Source organism: Mesocricetus auratus, unplaced genomic scaffold, assembly GCF_017639785.1.
Source record: "Mesocricetus auratus isolate SY011 unplaced genomic scaffold, BCM_Maur_2.0 Super-Scaffold_2245, whole genome shotgun sequence".
NCBI lineage: Eukaryota > Metazoa > Chordata > Mammalia > Rodentia > Cricetidae > Mesocricetus > Mesocricetus auratus.
The window spans coordinates 51,135,105-51,150,369 of NW_024429180.1; the positions used below are offsets into that span (position 1 = coordinate 51,135,105).

Sequence of the window (15,265 nt, forward strand, 5' to 3'; positions counted from 1 at the left end):
GAGAGAGAGAGAGAGAGAGAGAGAGAGAGAGAGAGAGAGAGGAGAGAGAGAGAGAGAGAGAGAGAGAGAGAGAGAGGAGAGACAGAGAGAGAGACAGAGAGACAGAGAGAGACAAAGGGAGAGAGAGAGGAGACAGAGACAGAGACAGAGACAGAGACAGAGAGAGAGGAGACAGAGAAACAGACAGAGAGACAGACAGAGAGACAGAGAGACAAGGGGGGGGAGAGAATGAAGTTGTTGTGTGAGTCCATGCCCCCATGGGATAGTAAAAATTGGTCATTGAACAGACCATCACCATGAAGCGGAAAATAGTCCTACCCACTTACTATAGATAAATACCTGGAAGTGCGCAGGGGACCTTGGTAAGCCATAGCACCCAAGGGAGAGAGGATAACCATCATTAAAGCCCCTATAGTCTCCAAGGATGGAAAGAAGATTCTGGAACTGCCTAACTGGAGTCTTCTGGTCAGGATAAGGTCTACAGGCCACCACGGCAGAGTCCGTAGCAAGTGACAAGGGTCATTTCTGACTTACTCAGGCACTGGCCCAGCCCTGCTTCCAGGTGGCCTGCAGATGACTGGGGTCAGCAGAGGTCAGAGGATCCCAGGGATGCAAGTTCCCTGTGCCCAAGCCAACCTTCCCTTTCTATGTCCTCTCCCTTCTAAAGATGGGTCAATACAGCACCCCTTCTGCAGGGCATAGAGGGGGTACCCTCTACCCCAGCCATCCCAGACCCTGTGTGACACTGTGTCATATACTCCTCCTTCACGAATCTGTCACCCACGGTTTGCACCAGGAGAGCACAAGCCCTTGGGAAGTGACATGCCGAGATCATAGTCCCGTTGGACAGTAGAGTTGGGGGGTGGCATCCAGGTATCCTGGCCCATGTCTCACTCCTGGATCATGGCCCAGAATGCTTCAGATTCCACCTTGGAACACAGGAGGGCTGTGTGAAGGGAACCAGTCCTGAGGGGAGGGCTGGTTTCTCCTCTTTGCTGGAATCTCTCTGGCAACCTTGAGATGAAGGGTGGTCCAGTCAGGGCTCCCCATACTTCTGTACCATGCCAGGCCCGGGCGAGAAAGCTTTGCCATACAGGGACAGGTCCCTTTCTGTGATGCTTGCTAACCCTAGGGCCTTCGGTGCCATGGGCTGAGAGGGGAAGGGGTGTGATGAGTCAGCACGTCTCTACCCTTGGTGACCCTTGAAATCTGCTTGGGAACAGAGACCTGGGGGGTGGGGGAGGAGTATAGGGCAGACTGGGTGAGTGAGTGAGGCTGGAGGTTTCTCCATGCAAGCCTGAGCAGCCTTTGTCTGACATGACCAGGAAGGCTAATGAGTTCAGCTTGGGCTGTGGGTTCTCTGGGCCAAGTGTCTTTCTTTCTCTTTCCAGTCCATTTCACACAGCTTCATCTAGGAAGTCTTCCTAAATTGTCATTTTCCAGTTGCCCCTCCCTCACCCTCTGTGTTGGTCTCTACTGCCAGGCCTGGCTGTCCCTTCTTCTGTGAACAATCTGACGGGACACCATCCCGTTCTCCACCTTCCACCTCTTGTGAAACATCTGGACTGGAGGGCCTGCTTTGCCCTGAGTTCTTTATCCTTTGGAACCACTCAATCGCCACAGCCCTGTAAGTGAGAGAAACTAAGGTTGGAGAGGACGGAGCTGTACAGGTCGTGAGGTAGCAAATTTTGAATGAAAGGTAGGCATTTCTGAATGCATGAGGTATGCTATCTGCCCAGCCTAATGCTGTCTTTCAAATGTTTACTTAGAAGAATTCCAAAAGAAGTGACAAAATGGACTGCTGGTGTGCCCATGTGATGGAACCACAGTGTCCTCAGCTTGGGAAGAGTGGTCTGTTTGTAGCAGGAGAAGCAGTTTTGTTAAAAAGTTTAAACATTACACACACACACACACACACACACACACCACACATATATAGTGTGTGTGTGTATATATGTGCATGTGTGTGTAAACATACTTTCATGTATGTGTGTGAGTGCACACATCCACCCACCACAGTGCCTGGATTTTTCCTTCTAAGATGTGGGTTCCAGGGGTTGAACTCAGGTCGTCAGGCTTGGCAGCAGGTAGATACATTCTTGTATCATTAGATTTCACTGTTTCTCTCTCTCTCTCTCTCTCTCTCTCTCTCTCTCTCTCTCTCTCTCTCTCTCTCTCTGTTTCTTCCTCCCTTCCTTTTCCGTGCAGACATATTTTCTGGCTTGAACAGTGAAAGGGACCTCTGGGTCTCCCTGTTAGATCTGTCCTCCCATGGGAAACAAAAAGCCATTATGGGTTCAGGTGTGGAAGCCTCCTGAGGGATAGAGGAGCACGTGGTCAGAAACAAGTTGGGTTCTGTGGACATCTGTGATTCTAGACTCTGGCCCTTGTGTAGTAGGTGGGAGACAGTGTGTCACTCTGGGGCCGGGGCCAGGGCCAGTTGGTGGCATCACGGCATGACAGAGTCGCCTCAGCTCCCGTCCTCTCCTTTGTCTCCCTCACTCTCCCATCGTCTGCTTCTCTTGGTCCTCTCTCTCTCCTCCTCTCTTCTGCCAAATCCTCTGGTCCTCCTTTTGTGGAGCCCATCAGCATCGCCCCCCCCACCAGCATCATCCCCCCATCAGCAACACCATTGCCCAGCCTAGGGACAGATCCCTCAGGCGACTGCACCTCCTACCCGCCTCTTTCCAGGTCAGCCTTGCCCTTTGCAGTGTTCTACCATGGTGGGAATGTGTTCTTCTTGCCCTCCTACAGGGCGGCTATGGTCCTGTGTTCACATCCATCATTGTACAGGGAACCACCCAGGAAGAGAATCAGAGCAACAATGACTTCATTTTACTTCAGCTAAAAGGAAGGAGCTATTTGGAGCTAATGGTTACTTACAGTAGACATCAGAACTTGGGGTGGGGGTTGGGATGTATCAAGCATTAGACTTCAGAAACCCCTGGGAGTACCCTCGGCACTGTCCGGGTAAACCCTACTTTGTCCAGGTCTGCCTCGGTGTAGAGGTCTAGGTACTAGGCTTGGAGATCGATGATGACCTTGGGCAAATCACTTGACCTGTGTGCCCCTGGAGCCTTTTCTATGAAATGCTGAGGGTATTTCCCTACACACCCTGAAGTCTCTTTCCTTCTCCATCTCCAGTTGTCTTTGAATAGGACCTTGCTGTGATCAGGGTATGAGCTGGAGGGCAGGCGGCTGTGCCCCAGTGTGCATTCCCGTGCAGGAGCAGTGAATGCTTAACAAATTTCTTTCTTTTAGGGGGAGGGGGAGGGGAGGGTTTGAGGCAGGGTCTCACCATGTAACCTAGACTGCCCCTGACCTGACCCACTCATTCTCCTGTCTCCCCAGCGCTGAGATTACAAGGGCACCTGGTTTTCTGCCCAGGCCTGTTTCACCAAGCAGCATGGGTCTAGGAAATGGGTTGAAGGCTACAGAGCTAGTGAGATGGTTGCAACCCAATTCCACTCCTGGCAGGTTCCCTGGCCTGGGCTGTTTGTTTCACAGTGCCTAGACTTCCTCTTTGACCATAAAAGTCTCCCGGAAAGCCCTCCCACAGAGGCCTCAGGGGCTTTCTCAGGGAATGTGTGAGTATGTGCACACAGTCATCCAGTATGCTATCCCAAAGAGCTGTGGTCTAGCATGAAGGGGTGTATGTAAGTGTCTGCCCCAGCTTGGGTGAAGGGATCTGGCACTTAGGGCCCTAGCTTTATGAAATGCTTAAATTTCAAGTCAATTTGAACAGTCGAGGCATGCGCACATGAGTTTCTACAGATATGCATGTACTTTATGTAGAGAGGTATAGGGATGAGAGATAATTATTTCTTTGCTCCTTGCAATGCCTCTGCCCATAGGTTTGCTCCACCTCTCCCAAGATCCAGAGAAAGGATGGTGACCCCTGACAGAGAGCTGCTGTCAGGCTGCTTGGGTTTGGGGCATGTTCACAGACGAGGGCTGAGGGAGGTCTAATGCGCCATTGAGATGCCGCTCTCTTCCTCCCCTAGATGGTGTCCAGGCCTTGGTATCCTGGGTCATAGAACCTGCCTGTCAGGGTGTATCGTCAGAGTGAAACTTCGCTAGATGCCTCAGGGGAGAAGGCAGTGAAGGCTTGTGAGCCCAATTTTCCAACCTCGAGGTGCTCAGGGTCAAGTCCTTGGACGCCACCAGCTCTTCTCCACACACCCAACACCATTGCACTAGACCTTCCATGGATGGATGTGGTCTCTAGGGGCATGTGGAGAGTAGGGGTGTGAGTCAGAAGTGACCAGGCTTTCATCAGCCCTGAATCAGAGGGAAGGCAGGGAGGAGGGTGGGAGTTGACTGTAGATAGTCTTGCGGTTCTGTAGGAATGAAAGCATCCTGACGAAACTAAGGCCTTCTGGAAGGTCTGAGGCTCCTGATGCACCCAGATATACAGGCCATTGATACATACCCCAGAATAGGACAGACCACCAAAAGCTTGAGAGAGTTAGGAGAAAGACTGTGAAGGGGGGGTAGTGGTGGTTGATCCTTTGGGTTCCTGTGAACTCTGGTTCCATAAGAGGCCTCACCATTTCAATACTTCTTTGCCCTGCAGACCCAGACCTCCCGGCTGAGGGTTGAAGTGGTTTCTTGTGACTACAGGAGTGACAGGCTGGGTTCAGAGGATCAGGGTGGATGTGAGTATTGGGTAGTACATCTTACAGTGTCCGCATTTGCCTCAGGGTTTTCTGCTGCCATGTGAGTAGAAAAGAATGGGGGTGTTTTGGGTTGTGTTGGGTCTTTACAAAGGAGCTGTGGTGGGATGTGGTTTTCTCTTCAAAGCTAGCAGCCCCGATGCGATCTAATGCAGTGAGGTTGAGCTCTGGCCAGTTGGTATCTCCTCCTAGTTCTCTATTGCCCTTTCTTGCTCTTCTGGTTTCCCATCCAAATGCAAGAAGTTCCCATCTGTGTCAGGATGACACAAACATTACAGCTCCCTGCTAGAGCCGGAGAGCCCTAACTGCCCCAGGCCTTGACTCTATCCATCTCGCTAGCCAGAAGTGTCACCACCCAGGGCTACAGCCATTCATCTAACATAGAGTATAGATAGACTCTCCGGGGTTCTAGTTACAGTCGGTCTGAACACTGCTTCACCTCCCCTTCCTTTGAGTAGACGCTTGACCCAGGCAGGCTGCTAGGCAGTTGTGCAGGCATGGGTGAACCACCGACAACAGCTCCATGGGAGCACTATATGATGAGCTAGGGCCACGCCCGCATTCAACAAAGGGCCACATTCGTGACCCTGGCATCTACAGAATCAGGTACCCATAGCAGAAACGGTTTAGAACCCAGTTCTCTTGATCTCCCCACTCAGTTTGATAATCTTTAATAAGACAATACTTTCATTTTCTTAGGACTCTTTATGCCTGGAGTCGGGAAAAATTTATCTGGGTGGAGTGTTTTCTTCTTCCAAAGCCAATGGTGACAGGTACCGGGCACAGGGCTGCTGCTTAATAAATGCTTGCCGGTGGACTTGCATCTCTTGGGGAATCCTGTGTCATCATCACTGTTGAGGGCGGTTGCTAGAAATGAGATAGCAGGTGAACTACTCCTCCATCTCTTGGGTCACAAACCCTCTCTTAGCTCCCCTCAATCCTGAGATCTGAGCAAGGGAGGAGGTCTTTGCAGTGCTGCCATCCTGACTAAGTTGGAGAAATAAACAAGATGCTATTATGCCAAGAAGAGAGGAGTTACATCAAAAGTATCTCTGAAAGGAAGAAAGCCAATTTTTTTTTGCCTTATGTGAGATGCATGGATAGGGGGAGAGACGGAAAAATGCCTGGGTAATTAACTTAATAGGTTTCTTAAAGAATGCCCTTGTGAGTGATGTTCAACACATTCAAGTGTTGACAAGAAGGCATTGAACTTGACGCCCACGCAGCGGGCAGAAGCATGCTCTGGGCTCTGACACACCTTCGTCTGAAACGTGTAGTAAACTCTGTGCTGGGTTGTGAAATTGGTCCCAGGGAATTTATGCTGTGGGGGCTCTGAGGTCAAGGTCCCTGCTCCTAGGTAGGTTAAGGTGACTATCCTGGAAGGAGATCTTATGAGTAGGATAACAGGGGTGGATAACCTTGACTTAGAAGTCTAGGGATGCCACTGTACAGAATGAAGCCCTGTCCCTCCTTCCAAGCCCCGGTTGCCTTTAAATGAATAAGTCTAACACCCAGGGGCATCTGTGAGACCCCAGGACTCCCCTAGAAGAATTATCAAAAGAATCCAGGTGAATGTGTAACTATGGACGTTCCCTTTCTATGAAATGTAGAGAGGGGAGAGAGGTTTCCAACCATTGGTGAGCTGGCAGAATAGGAACTTTGCCTTAGAAGGTGTGTGTGTGTGTGTGTGTGTAACAAACACTGGTTGCTCTTGGTTGAAGTCATAGGGGATATGTAAGTCATCTTGATCTCTCAAATAGAGGACAGTACCCTTTGCCAAGCAGCCTGCTTCCAAGGCCGTACATGAGGATGAGCCTTGGCCTCTGTGCCTATTTAGTGCCTACCAGCTACCTCCCTGTTTGTCTGTCATCCGGCCCTCCTGTCATCAGTGGTCCACTCATCCATCCTTTCTGGGATGTGAGGCTCCGACTTATCAGATTAAACTTTTCAGGCTGAGACCGGGTGGCAAGGGATGCCACGACAGTGATGGTGGCCAAATCTGCCAAGTGGAATAAAGGTGATAAAAATGTCCTTTCCTCTTCTCCTGCCTTCCTTCTTCCCTCCTTCTCTCCTCCACCTCCTTTTTCCCTCCTTCTCTTTCTGAGACAGGGTCTTCTATGGCCAAAATGCTTGAATTGTTAGTGTAGCCGAGGGTGACGTTGGACTTGTAGCTCTGGGAATTGGAATTACAGGCATGTGCCCACCACTACGTAGGCCTGGTTTACAGGATGCTGGGAAGTGAACCGAGGGCCCTGTGCATGGCAGGCACACATTCTGTTATCTGAGTCACACTCCCAGCCCCAAGAACTTTTCTTTCTTAGGTACTTAAGAAAATGATTTAAAACAAAACAAAAAACACCACCACCTATGCCTATAGTTTAGACAGCTCATATCAAGGGTGTCATCTAAAAACCCGAATTGAGTCCCATGATTCATGTTTTTTTTGGGGGGTGGGCCTGGCAAAAAATATCAGTAACTGCCTTCCCCTAAAGACACACACCAGACTGTGGGAGAGTGGGGTGAACTGAAGTTATGCCTCATTTACAAATGGCAGTCCAGGAAGTGGGCCCTGCCTTGTAACTGCAAAGTCTGGATTAGCTCTTTGCTCCTGTCCTGGACAGCAGCACTTTGTTTGGGGCTTATTCCTGCCTGGAGAAGCCAGTTCTCGGAAAGTGCAGGATTCTGGAGTTTCAAACACACCCTTAGTATACTTCTAGGAAGAGAAATGACTGCCCATCTTTCTGGTCACTCCTGAAACATTTGGGCATGGTATCAAAGAAAAGGCCGTGTCCGTGGAGGGGACACAGTTCATTTCAGCCATCTCCTACACCGCCACTACCATTCTCCATCATGAAGACATACGCTTCTGCCCCTCCTTTTCCTGATTGCCTAATCTGAGTTTCCCAAAGGCAGAGCGCAAGCGTTGATCAGATTCCCCATTTGCCTTTTGACGCTGATGTGTGTCAGTTCGGCACACCCTTACTGAGCATGTTCCATGTCTAGAGTCAAGGCTACATCCATAGTCCCCCAGCTCCTCGTCTTAAGGAGAGGCTATCACCCTGATTGCTACAGAGCCTCCCATACCATTCTAAAGTCCAGAGGATGGATGACACTCCATGTTAGGAGCCACGAGGAGCTTTGGGAACCTTGGAAACAAGCTGGGTTCCAGAGCTGCAACCCCATTTCAACAAAGTAGGCCCTACCTCAAAACAACAAGACTACAAGGTGCACATGGAACTCTGCAGGAATCAGTCATGAGAGTGACAACGTCTTTTTTTCTTTTTTTGGTACCCATCATACATGTGTTTGTTTATTAATGTGCATCTGTATGGAAGCCAGAGGACAACCTTGGGTATCATTGCTTTTAGTGTCTTTCAGAGTGTGAACATGCATGTGGTCTGTGTCTTGGTGTGCTCACACCAGTGTGTAGACTATGTGCGACTGTGTGCACTGCATGTGTGGAAGTTGACATCTGCAGACTTCATCACTTTCCACTTTTATTTATTGAGGAAGGATCTCTCCTTGAACCAAAGAGTTCACCAGTTGTGGTGATTACAGCTAGTCAGCCTGCCCCAGGGATCACCTGTCCCTGCCTCTCAAGTGCCGGTGACTACAGGCAGACACCATGCCTTTTATGTGGGTTCACAGGACACTCCATGACATTCAAATTTTATGTGAGTGCTGGTGACTTGAAGGCAGCTCCTCATGCTTGCACACTAAGCGCTTTAACAACTGAGCCATCTCCCCAGTCCAAACTACTTTAGAAAGTAATATTCACTTCCCTTAGAGCAGTGGTTCTCAACCTGTGGGTCGTGGCCCCTTGGGGGCTTTTGAATGACCCTTTCACAGATAGCCTGCATATCAGATATTTACATTACAATTCATAACAGTGGCAAATTACAATTATGAAATGGCAACAAAAATAATCTTATGGTGGCGGTGGTCCCCACAACTTGACGAACTGTATTAAAGGGTCACAGCATTGACTTCTAAGACTTGAGAAAATAATGAAATCACATCAGGCACTATCCATGTTGGTGTGTTTCACGTGGACATGGATGCTGGGAGGGAGGCCTTTAGAGTCAGGTGGGTCCCCAGCAGCTGTCAAGACATTGAAGTTTAGAAGTCTAAGGTCAGGGAAGCTACAGACTTGCTGGGGCATTTCCTAGGTCACCCACCACTCCTCCTGGATGCCCTGGGAAGGGCAGGAACCAATGTGCTGGCTTATGCCGTGAGAGTGGCCACTTACAGATTTTGGATTGAGAAGAAGAAAAACCTCTGGACTAGACTCTCCACCCTGGCGTGGGAAGTGTGAGGGGCTGGAGCAGGGAGGCAGGAAGTGAGCGCAGATGGACAGGCCTGGGCAGCTGTGCAGGGAACAGAGCACATCTGTCTGGGAGTAAGCTTGGCAGGGCCCCTCCCTCAGCCTCTCTGCAGAGTGTGGGCTGGGTTTGGGTCCCAGATGGGGATCATGATAGGAAAGAAAAGGGCCAAGCTAGAGGCTAGGAATGGAAACGAGAGAGAGAGAGAGAGAGAGAGAGAGAGAGAGAGAGAGAGAGAGAGAGAGAGAGAGAGAGAGAGAGAGAGAGAGAGAGAGAGGGAGGAGGGAGGAGGGAGGAGAAAGGGAGGAGGGAGGAGAGAGGGAGGAGAGAGGGAGGAGAGAGGAGAGAGAGAGGAGAGAGAGAGGAGAGAGGAGAGAGGAGAGAGAGACAGACAGAGACAGAAAGAGAGAGGAGAGAAAGAGAGACAGAGAGAGAGCGTTCAGGTGGAAACTACGAATGTTGCTGAGCAATGTGGAAATGTGGGAAAGGAAGACGCATGAGACAAAGCAGAAGTTCGTTGAATGAATAAATGGTTTTGTGGCCTAAAGTAGCCTGAAATTTCCTCTAATTAGCTTCAAATACTGCCAGGAAGCTTATCCCAAGTAGACACCTGGCAGAGATCTTTGGGAGATAGAAGCAGGATCAGACTACTGGGGAATTTACCCTTGGGCATGGGGGGGGTAAGTTCGCCTTTTTGCTGTGTTCTAGGGAGCAGGGCAAAGAGGAAAGGCCCATTGTTCTGGAAACTGTAGATACTGGCTTGTCATCATGGCCATCTGTGTGGCCTCCATGGGTAGCTGTCCATTCTTCAGGCAAAGCCACCTGCCCAGTGTGAAGCTGGAGAGGTGAGCATCTGGAGGTGGGATGCCACATAGACATCAGCCATCTTGGCAGCTGATAGAGTCCCCTGCATCCATTCTTCTGCCACCTTCTCTGGTTTCCACAGTGCCAACAAAGTCTGTTGGGCACTCCTGAGACACCCACTCTTCTTGGAGCCTCGGCCTTCTCATCTGTATAATGGGAGGCTGTGCCAGCAGACCCCAGTGACCCCTCTAACCTCTTCTGTCTTGGAATGTGGGAGGGTGGCAGGCGGGAATATGGCTGTTGAAGGTTGTTCCTGTGTCCTCTGTGTTTGGCCTGGGCACTTTGCCTTCACTCAGGCTTGGGAAAAGGGGAAGAAGGCTCAAGAGGCGTTGACTTCACCCGCTGAGCGCTGGGCTCACTCTCTTGTGCAATGGTGACTCCTCTTTCTGGACTGACATAGCCCAGTCCTGTATGGGGTCAGGAGGTCAGAGTGATTCCTACAGTTTCTCAGACTCTTGCTTCTGGTTTTCAGATGTCTAGTAGGTACAACAGACACACCAACAGACAGGCAGGAAGAGCTCTACTAGTCACCGTAGTCATCACCATCATCACGCCCATGATTAACATTGCTAAAAATTTATTGTTCTTTTATTCAGCCCTGCACAGTGGATGAGTAAATCTGCAGGAAGATCGGGCCACAGACATTGGCCCCGTCCTAGGCATCTCTTAGAAACTGGTGAACTTGACCTCTACCTAGAAGCTGAAGCTCACTCATGGCAGAACATGGAACCAGAGGCTTTGAGCTCTTGTCTTTGCCAGGATGCTTTTCTGAGGAAGATAAGCATCAGAATTCCATGTTCTTACTGTTGCTTCACAGTCATGCCTTCCAAAGATCTCTACCCCTGTAGTCCTACATCAGGGTACAGCAAACAGGGCTGGCTCAGTGTGGATTGATATTAATTTTTGTAATGATAAATTATGATACATTTGGCAGGGGAAGGGGGCCTGGAATAACCCAGGGGTCTAGGAGCTTCTGGCAACTGAGAAATCCTTGTCTGGGGCATCTTCCAGGCTAATGCCTAGAGCCTGAAAGCCGCGGGCTGCAAGACTAGCGTGGGATTGTTTTGCAGGCAGGGTGGCAAGCTGCAGACAGGAGGTGAACTGCGGGCGCCTCCTTCTGGCCCCGCAGGGCTGGAGCAGGCCTGGGGAGGGCTCCTGCCTGAACCTTAACCCCTAGGTGGTGGTATGTGACCCTCCCTGGCCATGAGCCCCTTCATGGCCAGAGGGAGAGAGGAGAGCCCCAGCTCTGGAGAGCTATTTGAAGAGAGAGAAGGAGGCTGTTATGTAACCAGTTTACCTCCTCATCAAAACTGGTGACTAATTCAGACCTTCGCTGCCAGATTGGCTCGGCAGCCTTGCTGTTAGCTTGGGAGGGCTCAGCCAGCCTGTGACAGGTCCTCACACCCTCTGCTGGAAAGATTTCCTCTTCACTGGTCTCAGCTCTCCAGATGTAACCTCGGTCCAGAAGCTCCCCAGACCTGGGTAGTTAGCGAGGCAAGCCTTTCCTCTCCCTGGCCAGCCCCTCCACTTTTGTGTGTTTTCCTGCCTTGGTAAAGGAGGCCATAGGAAGAGAGTTCTGTCTGTCGGGAGACCCACTTGCCTGGGAGCTCACGGAGGCCTGACATCTGTTCTCGAGTGACAGTGGCCAAGGGAAGCAGGCAGGCAGGCTGGGAGCTTTGGCTTGCAAAGGTTAAGGCAGTTAGGCTCAGAACTCAGTGGCCAGTCTCTGACCTTGGCCTCCTGGCTGTGGGGGTGACCGGCTCCTAGGGGACGTATGCTCACTCCCATGTGGAGACAGCTCTCAGAGAGACAAAGGCAGGTATTTTTTCTGTGACGGTCTCAGGGTATTTGCCATAGTAAGTATGCCTGCTGTATGCCAGGGCTTGTTTTATTTACTTCTTCACCAATGAACCTGGGGGCTTGGGTTATTCTCATTTTAAAACAGGCGAGGAAGCAGAGGCTGAATGAAAGAGAGCGTGTGGCTTCCCAAAGCTGCTAAGCAGCTGAGCTGGGATTTGAACTTATGTCTCAGAGCCTGGGAAGTTGGATCTGGTGTGACACTTCCCTGTGGTATTCCCAGGGCTGCCTCAGAGGCCTTTGAGACAACCCCCTTCCCAGCAACTTCCCAGCAACTGCCCTGCCAACTCCAGAAGATAATGCGGCCTTGTGTTTGTCCTGCTACTTCCTTCCGCCAGGCAGCTCACAGACATGACCTCATTCACATTCCCAGATCCCTTAAGACCTGGGAGTCGGGGGAGATTCTGACTTCTGAGTTCCCAGGGAGAAAAGGCAGGCCCAGAGAGGGATGGAGACCCGCTGTCTGTCACACAGCTGGTCAGGACTGGGGTTGGCCTTTTCTGTCCTCTAGGGCAGTCACTTAGCTTGATGGATAGGAGCCAAAATCACCCCTAAAATCTTGAAAAGTAGGAAGGGTACTCCTCCTGGGGTAGGGGTGGGGTGGGGTGGGGGATGATTCAGAGGCTGAAACAACTCCAAGGGCTGGTGTTGAAAAGGGAAATCTGAGATGCACAGGAATTCAAGCCTTATGGAAAGCAGGGGTGGCCTGGGACCCTCCTGCCTGCCCAACTGCCTGCCTGGGTTCCAGCTTCCCTTGCAGTCTGGTGTGGTGGTCAGAAACTGGCCCTTGGGTCATAGAGCCTTGGTAGGGTGATCCCTCAGTTATTCATTCCATCCCTGCTTTTCACACAGAGTGGGACTGCTAACTCAGGAAGAGGACTGTGTGGAAACTGTTTCATTCTCAACCACAGAGCCTGCGAGAGGGTCACGGCTGCTGTCCCCAGCCCCATTTTCTCTGCCAAACAGGTCTCTCTCTCTCTCTCTCTCTCTCTCTCTCTCTCTCTCTCTCTCTCTCTCTCTCTCTCTCTCTCTCTCTCTCTCTCTCTCTCTGTGTGTGTGTGTGTGTGTGTGTGAAAATGGCTTTGAAGTGATTGAGCTACTTCTCAATGTCCTAGGCCTCAAATCTGGTTTTCCCTCAGTGCCCTTTTCATACCTGGTGTATGTGGCACTCAATGCCTGGTCCTCACTGTGTGAGCCATCCCTGGGCAGCCTCATGCCAAACTTCCTGGAAAGGTCCAGGTGTCAGATGTCTGAGCCTTGGTGGTGGGGGGTGGGGGGATGTCACACATGGTGTTAGTCACACGTTCCCTCTGTGTTTGCTTCTCTGCTTACCACCTTTGAAAAACACAAAAGCCATTTTTTTTTTTTTGGTTTTACGAGACAGGGTTTCTCTATATTGTTTTGGAGGTTGTCGGTGCAGCCTGGCCTCGAACTCACAGAGATCCGCCCGCCTCTGCCTCCCGAGTGCTGGGATTAAAGGCATGCACCACCACCGCCCAGCACAAAAGCCATTCTTAACTCATAGGCCCTGCAAAAGCAGGCTGATAACTAAAGTGAAGGTAGGTGGGGGAAGTGGAAAGAGGAAATGCCTGGCATCCAGCTTGGGGTAGCTGTGTGCCCTTGAAGCTTTGCTTAACCCTTTCAGACACAATAATGCTGACCCAACTCCGTGCTTTTCATTGCCGGCAGAGTGGAACACATATTGAGTGCCTTTTGGACAGTGGGTGCTGTGTGAGGGAGGGCTGGGTGTACTCTGGCCTTCCTCCTTCCGGGCTGCTTTGCTTGTGGGTGGGTCAGGGCTCTCAGTCTGGGGCTGTGGAAGAACACAGTCCAGACCAGTGGCAGCGGTGGCGGCGGTGGTCCTCTCTCCAGTGTGGCCTGAGGTCAGGGGATTTTGAGATTTTAATTTTATTCTTTCTCTCCTCTCCCTCTCTCTCCTTCTCTCCCTGTCTCCCTCCCACTTTCCCTGTCTTCCTACTTCTCTCAGAAATACAGGGAGAAGTGGCTGGCTCTCCCTAATTGTCAGGATACCTCATCGTTGCTCAGCCTGTGCCATCTCATGGCTCCTTCTGAAGGGTTCAGCTGGGACCCACCTCCTGGGATGTCACTCAGCAGTGTCCAGAGTCCCTGCTCACCCCCCCCCCCCGGCACTTGGGCTTCTCCTGTCTAGGCACTTTATCTCGTCATCTCAGTTAATTCTTACAAACCCATGAGGCGTATTTCTGACTTCCATTACAGAGGCTTAGGGCAGCCAATTAACTTGCGCAGAGTCACTTAACTGTTAAGCAGTCTAAAATCTGAGTCCAAGCAATTCAGTTCTAGTGCCTTCCCTTCTAGTTACAAAATTATATTGCCTCTCTTCATTACTTATAACTGCCCCAAACTGTAATTAGAAGTTTATGGGTCTATAAGCATCTTATGAACAGAGATTGTGACTTACTCATGCCAGCTGCCCTGGAATGCAGTACATAGTATAGTGCACACAGTAGGTGCCTAATGGATGTTTATGCAGTGAATGTTGGAACTGTAGGGTTGAGGCCACTGAGGACGGTGACATATCTTAAATAGGCATGGGAGACAGACATAGGGCAACAGTATGGGGGGGGGCTTCTGGAACCCTGCAGGGTTAGGTGCTTGGGGAGCCTGTGACAATTGCTATCCTAGTGTCTTGACCTACTCACTACAAGGTCTAGGATGCTTTGCACATAGGTGCTCCAAATCCAGAATAAGGAAGAGCTATTCAAATCCTTAGACAACATACACATCAAGAGCCAGCACTCATCCCTGTAGGATGGACTTGGGCAAAAGCGCCCCCTGAAGGTAAGGCCTGGACTAAGTGACCTTAAACAGGCCTCTGAACATTGCTGTCACTGTGTCTCAGGCGGCCAAGGAGGTCCCTGTGTGTAAATGCCTATGTGTGTTAGTTGTTCTTATTTAGGGTAGAGCAGGGGGGTGCATATGAGACCTTTATTTTCTGCCTGGTCCTTGCCCATGGTGGGTGGGGCCTGTCCCACTCAAAGCTAATAGAGCCTCCCAGCATGCTCCAGTGGGCCTGTGAGGTCATGCACCCTGGGTTGTAAAAGCAGCTGTTGTATCTTGCAGGTGGGTCTGTCTAGGGAGCTGTGGCATGGTGTGTGTGTGTGTGTGTGTGTGTGTGTGTGTGTGTGTTAACACTTCATTGTGGGGACTGGCAGTGCCCCCTAAAGTCAACTGGAAAGCACTTTGCTTGCCTGGAAGAGGCCCAAGGCGTGTGTGGTTGCAGGCGTGGCCAGGCGAGGCTATGGGGGAGGAGGGAGGCTGGTGAGTGAGAAGACACCCCCTGCAACCCACATTCATACAAAATGCATTTCCCAACGTATCCCTCTGGCCTGTCGAGGCCCTTCTGCTCACTGCTCTGTTTATACATGATAGACAACTAATTAACAGCAGAACCTCTTGAAAGGTCTTTTCAGAGGTAATGTTCTGACAGATTATGTCAGCAAGGAGCACTGATTTGTCTAAGCATGGATCACATTGTTTCAGATTGAATGAGGTGAATATTAAATT

At 50.7% G+C, this 15,265-nt stretch overlaps 1 protein-coding gene and 1 long non-coding RNA gene across 5 annotated transcripts in view; one reads left to right on the top strand and one right to left on the bottom strand.

The window, feature by feature from the left end:
* LOC121136551 overlaps positions 1-15,265 on the top strand; it is a 76,711-nt gene that overhangs the window by 42,807 nt on the left and 18,639 nt on the right. For 2 of the 4 annotated variants that reach the window (XR_005873575.1, XR_005873597.1), the window contains exon 2: positions 4,577-4,658. The exons of the other annotated variants lie outside the window; for them this stretch is intronic. This is a non-coding gene — a long non-coding RNA (uncharacterized LOC121136551). The remainder of the gene's footprint in view (positions 1-4,576; positions 4,659-15,265) is intronic. 4 annotated transcript variants of the gene reach the window in all.
* The window catches only part of Pebp4 (phosphatidylethanolamine binding protein 4), a 209,698-nt gene that overhangs the window by 26,648 nt on the left and 167,785 nt on the right, over positions 1-15,265 (bottom strand). The window lies entirely within an intron of this gene.